Below are 13,285 nucleotides of genomic sequence, written 5' to 3'. Positions count from 1 at the left end.
AGCAGCATTCCTGTTCCATATGAATAATAGTGTCTCTCAATCCCTTCCCCTTCCTGCATATCTTTTACACTATAAATGACTCAGTCTTTAAAGACTTTAAAAAAAAAGTAATAAGCAAGAGCCGTGGATGCTTGAAATTGGAAATTTAAAAAAAAAACACCCATACAAGAGACTCAGCATTTCACTTGAGCAGCTTGGAAGTCACAAGTCTCCTTCCAGCTGACCACCCCCACCACAGCGCAGGCGGCCCTGTGGATTGATTGACAGGGAAACTCACCAATCAGGCAAAGGAGAGGAGGGCCGCGAACCAATAGGGGACCGAGAGGCGGCGGCGGCGGCGGCGGGGGGGGGTCTTTCAGTGGAAGCTGCGGTTGCCGTTGCGATCGGAACTGTCGGCAGCGACGGTCTGTCCTCTGACCCTCTTAATATTTTCTTTATCTTATTTGTGCTTTTTTTTTAAAAACCTCTCCTGTCCGTCGAAGAAGAAGAAGAAGTCGGATTGATGATTTGCTTCAGGTAGGCGGCGGCGGCGGGTGTGTAGCGCGAGTCCTGGCTGAGCTCTCGAGATGATGATGCTGCCGCTGCGGCGGATTGAACCGGTTCCAGGCGGTTCCTGGGTATTTCCGTTAGACCCGCCGCGTGCTGGGGACGGGGAAGGGGGGGGGGAGAGGAGGGTGGTGGTGGCGGCGGCGGCGGGGGGATAGAAGCGAAACAGTGCGGATACTGAGAGTCTGAAACAAAACCAGGAAACTCAGCGGGCCTGACGGCATCTGCGGCGAGAAAGACAAAGAGTTGGACGTTTGGTGTCCCACTGACCTTCCTCCAGAGCCCGAGGGAAACAGTTTCGCCGCTCCCCCCCCCCCCCCGCCCGCTTCTCTCTCTCTCTCTCTCTCTCCCCCCCCCCCCAACCCTTCTCCCCCCCCCAACCCTTCTCTCGCCCCCCCGCTTCTCTCTCCCCCCCCCCGCTCTCTCTCTCTCTCTCTCCCCCCCCCCCAACCCTTCTCTCCCCCCCCAACCCTTCTCTCCCCCCCAACCCTTCTCTCCCCCCCAACCCTTCTCTCCCCCCCCAACCCTTCTCTCCCCCCCCAACCCTTCTCTCCCCCCCAACCCTTCTCTCCCCCCCCAACCCTTCTCTCCCCCCCCAACCCTTCTCTCCCCCCCCAACCCTTCTCTCCCCCCCCAACCCTTCTCTCCCCCCAACCCTTCTCTCCCCCCCCAACCCTTCTCTCCCCCCCCCAACCCTTCTCTCCCCCCCCCAACCCTTCTCTCCCCCCCCCAACCCTTCCTCCCCCCCCCAACCCTTCTCTCCCCCCCCAACCCTTCTCTCCCCCCCCCAACCCTTCTCTCCCCCCCCCAACCCTTCTCTCCCCCCCCCAACCCTTCTCTCCCCCCCCCAACCCTTCTCTCCCCCCCCCAACCCTTCTCTCCCCCCCCCAACCCTTCTCTCCCCCCCCAACCCTTCTCTCCCCCCCCAACCCTTCTCTCCCCCCCCCAACCCTTCTCTCCCCCCCCCAACCCTTCTCTCCCCCCCCCAACCCTTCTCTCCCCCCCCAACCCTTCTCTCCCCCCCCCAACCCTTCTCTCCCCCCCCCAACCCTTCTCTCCCCCCCCCAACCCTTCTCTCCCCCCCCCAACCCTTCTCTCCCCCCCCCAACCTTCTCTCCCCCCCCAACCCTTCTCTCCCCCCCCAACCCTTCTCTCCCCCCCCAACCCTTCTCTCCCCCCCCAACCTCCTTCTCCCCCCCCAACCCTTCTCTCCCCCCCAACCCTTCTCTCCCCCCCCAACCCTTCTCTCCCCCCCCAACCCTTCTCTCCCCCCCCAACCCTTCCTTCCCCCCCCAACCCCTTCTCTCCCCCCCCAACCCTTCTCTCCCCCCCCAACCCTTCTCTCCCCCCCAACCCTCTCTCCCCCCCCTTCTCTCTCTCCCCCCCCTTCTCTCTCTCCCCCCCCTTCTCTCTCCCCCCCCTTCTCTCTCCCCCCCTTCTCTCTCCCCCCCCTTCTCTCTCCCCCCCTTCTCTCTCCCCCCCCCTTCTCTCTCCCCCCCCTTCTCTCTCCCCCCCTTCTCTCTCCCCCCCCTTCTCTCTCCCCCCCCTTCTCTCTCCCCCCCCCTTCTCTCTCCCCCCCCCTTCTCTCTCCCCCCCCTTCTCTCTCCCCCCCCCTTCTCTCTCCCCCCCCCTTCTCACCCCCCCCCTTCACACTCCCCCCCCCTCTCTCTCCCCCCCCTTCTCTCTCCCCCCCCTTCTCTCCCCCCCCCCCTTCTCTCCCCCCCCCCCTTCTCTCCCCCCCCCCCTTCACTCTCCCCCCCCCCTCTCTCTCTCCCCCCCTTCTCTCTCCCCCCCCCCTTCTCTCTCTCCCCCCCTTCTCTCTCTCCCCCCCTTCTCTCTCTCCCCCCCCCTTCTCTCTCTCCCCCCCCCTTCTCTCTCTCCCCCCCTTCTCTCTCTCCCCCCCCCTTCTCTCTCTCCCCCCCCCTTCTCTCTCTCCCCCCCCTTCTCTCTCTCCCCCCCTTCTCTCTCTCCCCCCCTTCTCTCTCTCCCCCCCCTTCTCTCTCTCCCCCCCCTTCTCTCTCTCCCCCCCCTTCTCTCTCTCCCCCCCCCCTTCTCTCTCTCCCCCCCCCTTCTCTCTCTTCCCCCCCCATCTCTCTCTCTCCTCCCCCCCCATCTCTCTCTCTCCTCCCCCCCCCATCTCTCTCTCTCCTCCCCCCCCCCATCTCTCTCTCTCCTCCCCCCCCCATCTCTCTCTCTCCTTCCCCCCCCCATCTCTCTCTCTCCTCCCACCCCCCATCTCTCTCTCTCCTCCCACCCCCCATCTCTCTCTCTCCTCCCCACCCCCCATCTCTCTCTCTCCTCCCCCCCCATCTCTCTCTCTCCTCCCCCCCCCCATCTCTCTCTCTCCTCCCCCCCCCCATCTCTCTCTCTCCTCCCCCCCCCATCTCTCTCTCCTCCCCCCCCATCTCTCTCTCTCCTCCCCCCCCCATCTCTCTCTCTCCTCCCCCCCCCATCTCTCTCTCTCCTCCCCCCCCCCCATCTCTCTCTCTCCTCCCCCCCCCCATCTCTCTCTCTCCTCCCCCCCCCCATCTCTCTCTCTCCTCCCCCCCCCATCTCTCTCTCTCCTCCCCCCCCATCTCTCTCTCTCTTCCCCCCCCCCATCTCTCTCTCTCCTCCCCCCCCATCTCTCTCTCTCCTCCCCCCCCCCATCTCTCTCTCTCCTCCCCCCCCCATCTCTCTCTCTCCTCCCCCCCCCATCTCTCTCTCTCCTCCCCCCCCATCTCTCTCTCTTCTCCTCCCCCCCCATCTCTCTCTCTCCTCCCCCCCCCCATCTCTCTCTCTCCTCCCCCCCCCATCTCTCTCTCTCCTCCCCCCCCATCTCTCTCTCTTCTCCTCCCCCCCCATCTCTCTCTCTCCTCCCCCCCCCCCATCTCTCTCTCTCCTCCCCCCCCCCCCCATCTCTCTCTCTCCTCCCCCCCCCCCCCCATCTCTCTCTCTCCTCCCCCCCGCTCCACATCCCCTCCACGTCGACAAGTGCCTTTGAGTTGGGCAGTCAGCATTTTTTTAACAAAAAGTTAAGCAAAAAATGAGGTGTGGGTTGGGATACGTGCAAATCAAACCTTTTAAAAAAAAAAAAAAAAAAAATTTTTTTGTTAAGACTGAGGGGTTTTATTGCCCAGGGACATCATTTTGCCATGAAATTGCTCCATTGACACCCCCACTCTTTCATATGTGGGTGATGAAGTGGTTAGGCTTTGGGGTGTGTGTTTCTTTTGCAAATTTCCACAATGACCTGAAACAAGATGGGACTGTTTACGCTCGTGGGGAAGAGCGAAGGTAGAGACCGTCGGGATCAAATACATTTCATATTTTTTAAATTGTCTCACCTTCTCTAAAGAGCCCCATCCAGCGAATTAGGAACAAGACTTAGGCCACTTGGCCCTTCAAGCTTGCTCTGCCATTCGATAAGGTCACAGCTGATCTGACTGTAACCTCCTGCCTTACAGGATGGTTATCAAGAAATCCAGTTGGGAATTCAGGACAAACAGTTCGCAGCCTTGCAATGCTATTAACCATCTGTGAAGTTTTTCCAAAGAAAAGGTGCTATATTTTTACCGTTTGGTGTGAGCAAACAGTAATTGCATAACGAGGAAGATCTTGTACTTGCCACTAACTGGCCAGTGTTGTTTCACAAGAATTAATTATCTTGAACTGTAGTAATTTGCATTCATTTCATGTTGGAAAATATCTCCCTCAGCCCTTGCACTGAATCAAATGTTGTTCCAAAGTAGAGTTGTATTTGGACTTGTATTTGTATCATGCAAAAAACGGGATCAGGAAAGGAATTCCTGAATGTGAAACATAGCCAGCTAAAGGCATAATAGGAACGTAGCATACAAAATAGGAGCAGAAGTAGACCATATGGCCCCTGAAGCCTGCTATGTTGTTCAAAACAATCATGGCTGATCTCCTAAACAAAAACAGAAATACCTGGAAAAACTCAGCAGGTCTGGCAGCATCGACGGAGAAGAGCAAAGTTGACGTTTTGAGTCCTCATGACCCTTCAACAGAACTAAGTAAAAATAGGAAAGGGGTGAAATATAAGCTGGTTTAAGGCGGGGCGGGGGGGGGGGTGTTGTTGGGACAAGCAAGCAGTGATAGGAGATAACCAAAAGATGTCACAGACAAAAGAACAAAGAGGTGTCGAAGGTGGTGATATTATCTAAAAATGTGCTAGGTAGCTCTAGTGGGGGTGGGGTGAAATGAACGATGGGTGGAATACATTTAAAAATAATGGAAATAGGTGGGAAAAGGAAAAATTGATATAAATTATTGGAAAAATTGTTTTTCTCATCACCCTCTCATCACAGTAACCAATCTGCAACAACTTGTATTTGTATAGCACCTTTAATGTAACAAAATGGTCCAAGGTGCTTCACAGGAGAATTATAAAACAAAACATGACACTGAGGCACATAATGGAGGAATAGAAAGTTCTGGGGGTGTTAAACAAGAGAGAATTTAAAATTTGGAGGATTGGAGCCAGTGCAGCTCAGTTAGGGCAGGTGGTGGATGAAGGGGGTAGGGGAGGGGGGGGGGGGCGGTGTGGTGGCGATTTGGAAAATTGAAGAGGAAGGATCAGGCAATAGTTCAGGATTGCAACACGGACAGAGTGAACAAACCTAAGAATCCACCAGCAACTAAGGTCAGATTAGGGGGGAAAAAAAGGTTAAAAAGTCAGAATTAAAGCCCTTTATCTGAATGTACACGGCATTCGTAACAAGATAAATGAATTGATAGTACAAATAGAAATAAATGAGTATGATATTATAGCTGGTACAGACATGGTTGCAAAGTGACCACGGCTGGTGTTATTTGTATGAATTAAAAGTTAGGGTAAAAAGGTGAAGGACATTCCTTATTTGAGCACATGTAACGAGGCACTGACCCCTTTAAGGGACTGGTAATTTGTTACTTGTTTTGCTCAAAAGAGTATAACGAGCCACTTATTGACAGTGGGGTGGGGAGTAGGGTCATGAGCTATACACTTGCAATGTTTCACTTTGTGAATAAATCTAAACTGAGTAAAGATTGACTTCTGGTCTCCTCCTTCACCGAATGGCTGTTAGGAGTTTAACATTCCAGGATATTTGACATTTTGGAAGAAAGAAAAGAGATGGGATAGCTCTGTTAACAAAGGATGAGATCAGTGCTTTGGTGAGAAATGACCTTGGCTCAGGGGATCAAGATGTAGAATCAGTTTGGGTGCAGATAGGAAATAGCAAAAAGAACAAATCAGTGGTGGGAGTAGTTTGTAACTCGCTGACAACTAGCTGCACTGTAGGATAGAGTATAAATCAAGAAATAATGGGAGCTTGTAAGAAAGCTGTTGCAATAATTGTAGGAGATTTTAACCTTCATATACATTGAATGAGGGAAACTAATGGACTTAAACCTGCCAAATCACCTGAAACTAATGGCCTGAATCCTAGGGTCTGAAAAGAAGTAGCCGCAGAGATAGTGGACGCATTGACTGTAATCTTCCAAAATCCTTAAATTCTGGAAAGGTCACAGCGATTGAATAGCCACAAATGTACCACTAATATTCAAGAAAGGAGGGAGACAGAAAGCTGGAAACTATAGGCCAGTTAGCTTAACGTCTAACATTGGGAAAATGCTAGAATCCATTATTAAGGAGGAAGTAGCAAGACGTTTGGAAAATTAATACAATTAGGCAAAGTCATTTTGACAAATTTATTAGCATTCTTTGAGGATATAACAGGCAGGGTGGATGAAGTGGTATCAGTAGATGTGCATTTGGATTTCCAAAAGGTATTCTATAAGCTGCCACATAAAAGGTTACTGCACAAGATAGGAGCTCGTGGTGGTGATATGTTAGCGTGGATGGAAGATTGACTGGCTAGCTAACCGGAAACAGAGTTGGGATAAATGGATCATTTTCAGGTTGGCGCACTGTAACTAGTGGAGTGCCACAAAGATCAATGCTGGGTCTCTGCTATTTACAATCTATATTAATGACTTGATGAAGGAACAGACTGTGTTATCATGGAATGTGATGATGCAAATATAGGTAGGAAAGCAAGTTATAAGGCAGACGTGAAGAGTTTGCAAAGGGCTATAAATGATTTAAGTGAGTGGGCAAAAAGTTTGGCACATAGAGTATAATGTGGGAAGGCAAAGGGGGATGGAGTATAAAACTACTGAGGCCTTGCCACAGTGCATTGGTAAGATGGCATATAGAATACTGTGTACAGCTTTGGCCTCCTCATTAAGGAGGGATATACTTGCAGCTCAGAGAAAGTTAACTATGCTAATAACTGGATGAAGGGGTGGCCTTGTGAGGAAATGTTGAGCAGGTTAGGCCTATATTTATTGGAGCTTAGAAGAACTAGAGCTGACCTTATTGAAATATAAAAGACTGTGAGGAGGCTTGATAAGATATATTCTGAGAGGATGTTTCCCCTCGTTGTGGGGGTGACGAGGTGGTGGAATCTAGAACGAAGAGGCACAGTTTAAAGTAAGTTGTCTCACATTTTGGACTGAGATGAGAATTTTTTTCTTGAGGATCATTAGTCTTTGGAATTCTTTTCCACAGAGAACAGTGGAGGCTAGGTCATTGTCTAGCTCAGCCTTGAATATGTTCAGATTTATTATCTACTAGGGAATCGAGGAATATGGGGGGGGGGCGGCTCAGCCATGGGCTTATTGAGTGGTGGAGCAGGCTTGATAGGCCAAATGGACTATTCTTGCTCCTATTTCTTATCTTAGGCCCAGTGGGGATTCTTCAGTGTTCTGTGTGTGCTTGTTCTGCCCTCGGGTCCCAGAACCTCGTACAGCAGGGGTGTCCAACCTTATTGCACGAGAGGCTATATTTCAAATTTTTTTGTAGACTCTGGGCTGGTGACACTTTTGACTCTCAGCCCCGCTTCTGTTGTCTTCCCCTTTCCCACTCTCTATTCCCTCTCTGTTTCCACCAGTCTATCTCTCTCTCCTTGTCCCTCCCCCACTCTCTTACCCCTGCCTTGTGAATTTAGAGAGTGGTTGCTCTTGTGAACTGGAGGATGAAGGTCAGAGAGACAGTGTCCCTGTATGGGGAAAGTGCACCTGGGAACTGGGGACAGAGCTTTGTAGTGAAGAGAGAATGGAAACCTGTTCCATTCCATCCACAATTGAGGTTTTTGAAGGAAAGTTGTAGGGTCACTTAGTCAAAAGCTTATGGGAGGGTCCCCATGAAATCTTGTACCTTGGCGAATAGCTGGAACACTGAGGAGAAATCAGAGTGAATTCTGGAGAGCTGTGGCATATTTGGTTTGGCCCCAGAAGAAGTGAAATGAACCCTCGAGATCTCATAATGTATAAGGGAACTCTTCGATGGAATTAGGAAGTAAAAGGGGAACTGGATTTATACTCCTCGGTCTTAACAAACTGTAGTGTTATGTTAGTGTTTTCTTTTTTTTATAGACAGTGAAGTTTTGTTTTAAAGTCTTGTGGTGTATCTCTTTTAGTTAATAACTGGCTATTCCAATTTCTTAAAGTTAAATGATCTAGAGATCATAGTATGAACAAGGGAGCGAAATGAGCTGCAAGTGGGAGGGTCAGGAAGGGAAGCAGGGAGTGGGAGAGGTGTCAAGCTGGAGGCCGCGAGCAGGCGGATTGGGAAGGGAGGGGAATGGGAGAGGCGGTGACCGGGAGGGTCGGGGGGGAGGAGCGGGAAGAGGTGGCGAGTGGGAGGGAAACAAGCGAGCAAGCCACAGGAAAGACAGGTACTGACACAGCTTTTAGGCTGCACTCGACAGGAGTGAATTTTGGCTAATTCAACGGCTACTAATTCACCTGATAATCATGTTAGGTTTGGCTCTTGTCTGTTCATTTCCTGTTGTGGGGGGAGCCTAGCAGTTCTTTGCTTGTGGGATGAAGTGGCAATAAACCTCATTTAACCAACAGGATGTGTGCACTTGTAATAGCTAAATGCATGACGCTTGATGCACTGTTGTGCGGCCATGCAGGTGTACAGCCTAGAGGGAACACTGAATGGGAGCCAACCTCGACTTTTTAAGATGTTGTGTACCTGCTATTTTAGTGGAGGCGCTGTGATTGTAAATGATCTTTTCCATCTCTGTGAATGAGCAGGTATTGCGCTGTTCTGCATAGTCAACAAGAATGTAAACACAATTCAGTGTCTTAAAATTTAGTGCCACAGAAGAGCATAACATTAAAGGTGGCATTAATATTAATTTTCAGCATTTTGAATTCACTTTATTTTTAATGCAGGCCTGGAGGTTTAAGAGCAACAAGTGGAGAAAACAAGCCAGCATGAGACTACAAAGATCCAGCTGTATGCAGTAAGTGTCTAATGTTTATATATACTATTTAGTTGCAAAGCATGTTTTGTTTTCTTAAAATGCAATTAGACTGCAACTATTTGTGTTTCAGCCAGGCAGCACCTTGTTTACACTGCCTGGCTGAAACCTCAACTGCCAAATGATTCTGATTTGTACATGTATGACAGACATGCTCATTTACATGTTACATTTTAAATGTTTATATGGTTCAGATTAGCGAGGTTTAAAAATTGCCCAAAGGCTCAAGGTACCGTAGGATCTTTACAGTGATTTGACATTACACTGCACATGATATCCAACCAAAAGTGTGACAATATACTTATGCTTAAGTTGTATTTGCCTCAAATGGGCACAGCTCCATGGATAACATACACAAAAGTTGACAAGTTTATAATATGTATATGTGCATGTGTGTTGCTGAAACTATTTCCTTTTAATTCTAATGTAGAATATATTCGTTTTTGTTATGAACCAAGATACACGAAGTTTTCAAGTCAGTCCACTTGCAGAATAAAATTGATGCAGTCTGGATACATCATTGAATTTCTCGTGGCGCATTTATGCTCATCTTTGTTCTGAAGTGTGTAAGATTTGTATTGGCACTTGAACTGTGCAAGTTTTATCCTACATTCACAAGTAACTTGGCACAAACTTAAAATGTTCATTGAAACTATTAAATGTTTGAGAAGTTCAGGAGTTGTTTGCTCCAATTTACCATCCAGTGATGAGTGGATGCAGCTTCATCTTTTGGCGCTGATGTGGGATGTTGAAATAGAAGGGCATATCATAAATGGCTGCTCTTATACAGAATCACAGTGCAGAAGAGGCCCTTCGGCCCATCGAGTCTGCACCGACACGTGAGAAGCACCTGACCTACCTACCTAATCCCATTTACCAGCACTTGGCCCATAGCCTTGAATGTTATGACGTGCCAAGTGCTTAAGCAGACGGAAGTAACAAAACTTTGCCCGCTTTGTCATGCAGTTTGGGCGCCTTATCCATTCTACACTCGCGCATTGCCCTATGCACTACCCATTGCCCATTTATTACTGCAGCAGACTTAAATTGGTGTCATGTAGTCAGTTTATTTTCCTAATTTGGGGCATGTTCAAGACATTTTCTGTGGTTGCTTACAGCAACCTGTTTGAAGCTTAATTTCACTATTTAATGCAAAACCATAAACAATGCAAGTTATATTGCAAAGTTTGCTGTATTACTTACACTCACTAAAATGCCAGTGTAAATACTCAGAACCAAGGGGGATTACAGGTGGTGTTAAACAAATATGGCCAAACAGTTAAATCGGTGTTCTGTTAACAATGGTTACAAAACTTAAAACATCAAATGCATTGTTCAAACAACATTTTATCAGAGGAAAAGGGGAAAAATACATGGAATTTCTCAATGCTTCAGTATTTTCCAGTATTGTCTTTACTGTAAATGGAATAGTATATTAAAATGCAATAGAATACAGTAATTATAGGAAAGAAATTTTTAACCTTGCAAATTTGATAGGTTATGGCATTTCAGCCGTGCATTATTCTCAAAGTACACACACTCAATGTCAATAGGAACATTCTCCATGTAACAGGCTGCAGACCTGAGTACTTCTAACATTTGCAGTTTCTCTCCATTAGATTACAATTAATGTTAGGATTAAAATGGAATACTGACTAAATTACAATGCAGAGTTGCAATTTATAAGCCAGATTTCCCAGCTGCAGCTTAATTTTTTAAAAGTTACGTTGTTGACATAAATGCAGAGATTCCCTGTAGCATTATCTTCTGACTACCTGCAAGTTTAGTATTAACAGGTCGTTTGTTGCTAATATACCTCATAAAATAATTTTTAAAATTCTATTTCTTATATAATATATGGATCACGACGTATAAGTCGACCTTTGAAGCTTCCAAAAATGGGTATCAACATATACACTATGTACAAATGTGAACCATTGGTGTGGGTTTCGGTGGTCTGCATTTGGAAATGTGAATAAAAACATAACACCAGTAATTCATATTAAGTTAATGTGGCATGGTTTATTGAATGAATTAATTGTACAAAGATACCTTTAACCACAATCAAAGCATTTTAAAACTGTCAATTCACTGTCTTTGGCATCCAATGCAGAATTCATTGAGTGACTATGGCGTTATTGTAAGGATCCTACTGTTGTTCAGATTTGGCGCTTTTGCTTTCACAATCATTCCCCGCCCCAACAGCAAATCATCTTACTAACCATCAATTGAATTGGATAATCCACATTTTTTTGAACAATCTGATGGCCCTTTGTTTATTAGTAGCATCCCACGATTTGCTAATGAAACCACAAAACATCAAGCAGGAGAGCACGCGTATATCCACTTTTTGTGAAGGTTTGTTCCTCTGTCAACCATCCACCTATTCCATTCAGTGTGAACATGATCCTTGAATAGCTTGTTGATGCACACGACCAAAGTTTGAACTATGAGCGTTAGGCCCCATGGTGTAACTGCAATTTGTGTTATTTCTTCACGGGCACCTGTTGCTCTTAACAGTTATGAGACCTGAACATATCCCACATTAATAGACTGCATTCTTTACATAGGCCAATGGGGTGCCTATTCTACATATTATTGATCCATAACTTCACCCCATTCTCATCCATTGAACCGTTGTCATGGATGTACACAAAAACTTTTGGAGGGAACTTGATGCTCAGCATGGTTTTATGTTTGAAAATTGCCATTGGCTTTAATTTCTTTGTTACGTGAATCTTGTCTTTTCATGTCCTATCATTTTCACTAGAACTGTTTTCGAACCTTTCCACTCCACAGTTTGTAGCAGGGCATATAAAAATTAAATGGGTGCTTCATCCATGTTGCTGATGTGACTTACTGGGTACTTGTGTTTTTCCTGCTGTCTGACGATGAACCCTGGAAACTAGTAATTTTGGCATTGAGATCACTTGGTGATCTCTGAGCTATCTTGGTCTACTGTCACAACACTAGATTGTTTGTTTTGTTCCATAAAGCAGCTGCACCAACCTAGCTGTTGGTCTGAAATCTTTACTGAACTCGGGGTTTCTTTTGGCCCACTTAAATGCACATATAATGTATTCCATTTCTGGTGACAACGTACCCATTCTGATGATTTTTGAGGCCTCATTCCGATACATGAATTAGGAGCAGGAGTAGGCCATTTGGCCCTTTGACCATGCTCCGCCATTCGGTAAGATCATAGCTAATCTGATTGTGGCCTCAACTCCACTTTCCTGTGCGTCCCCCATAACTCTTGACTCCCATGTCGATCAAAAATCTATCTGACTCAGCCATGAATATATTCCAATCTGCACTGCTGTCTGGGGAAGAGAATTCCAGATTTTCAACCCTCAGGAAAAAAATTCTCCTTATCTCAGCCTTAAATGGGAAACCCCTGATCTTTAAACTCTGTCCCCTAAGTCCTAGGTGCTCCCACAAGGGGAAACATCTCCTCAGCATCCACCAACTTAAGTTCCCTCTTACATGTTTCAGTAAGATCATTTCTTATTCTTCTAGAATCTGATGGGTATAGGGCCAACCTGCTCATTGTTCCCTGGAATCAGTTAAGTGAACCTTCTCTGAACTGCTTCTAATGCAGTTATTTCCTTTTTAAGTAATGAGATCAAAACTGTACACAGTACTCCAGATGTCGTCTAACAAAAAAAGGCTCTGTACAATTGTAGCAAGACTTCCCTAATTTTACATTCCATTCCCCTTGCAACAAATACCAACATTCCATTTGCCTTTTGAATCACTTGCTGCACCTGCAGGCTAACTTTTTATTATTCTTATACCAGGACATCCAGACCCCACTACCGGAGAGCTCTGCTGTCTCTCTCCATACAAGTAACATGCTGCTTTTCTATTCTTCCTGCTAAAGTGGACATGTTCGCATTTTCCCACATTATATGCCATCTGCCAAATTTTTGCCCATTCATTTAACCTATCTAAATCCCTTTTTAGATGCTTTGTCTTCTTGACAACTTACTTTCCTACTTATCTTTGTGTCATCAGCAAACTTAGCTACCATGCATTTGGTCCCTTCATGCAAGTCATTGATGCAGATTGTAAATGACTGAGGTTCCAGCACTGATCCCTGTGTTTCTCAAGTTCAGGACAGTGGTTGGTCCCTGTTCTGATGGCGCATTTGATCTTGGGTATCTTCTTCCAGGTGGATTCTGTTTTCTTCCATTCTCACGGCAGTTTTTCACTAGCACTGACTTCCCTTGATACAATAGTTATTTGACAAGTTAGTAAATCTTAGACTTTTAGCTTGAATCCAACTTTGTAATTTATTATTTTTGCACTTGCCATGCCGTGTGTGTGTGTGTGCGTGCGCGCGCGCGCGCGAGAGAGAGAGTGCGACTCCGCATCCTTGCAACCAGTAACTACGCATGCGCCCGTGTGTCAACTTA

At 47.1% G+C, this 13,285-nt stretch overlaps 1 protein-coding gene across 9 annotated transcripts in view; it reads left to right on the top strand.

The window, feature by feature from the left end:
• Nucleotides 1–13,285, top strand: part of gpcpd1 (glycerophosphocholine phosphodiesterase 1) — a 74,406-nt gene that overhangs the window by 7,035 nt on the left and 54,086 nt on the right. For 5 of the 9 annotated variants that reach the window (XM_078556416.1, XM_078556417.1, XM_078556415.1 and 2 more), the window contains exon 2: nt 8,779–8,849. The gene's annotated coding sequence lies outside the window, so the exon portion shown is untranslated. Of the gene's footprint in view, nt 1–336; nt 517–3,965; nt 4,087–8,778; nt 8,850–13,285 lie in introns of those variants that run through there. The other 4 variants (XM_078556422.1, XM_078556418.1, XM_078556414.1 and 1 more) reach the window with 4 other exon arrangements.

Source organism: Cetorhinus maximus, chromosome 14 (genome assembly GCF_964194155.1).
Source record: "Cetorhinus maximus chromosome 14, sCetMax3.hap1.1, whole genome shotgun sequence".
Taxonomy (NCBI): Eukaryota; Metazoa; Chordata; class Chondrichthyes; order Lamniformes; family Cetorhinidae; genus Cetorhinus; species Cetorhinus maximus.
This window is presented reverse-complemented; position numbering and strand designations above follow the sequence as displayed.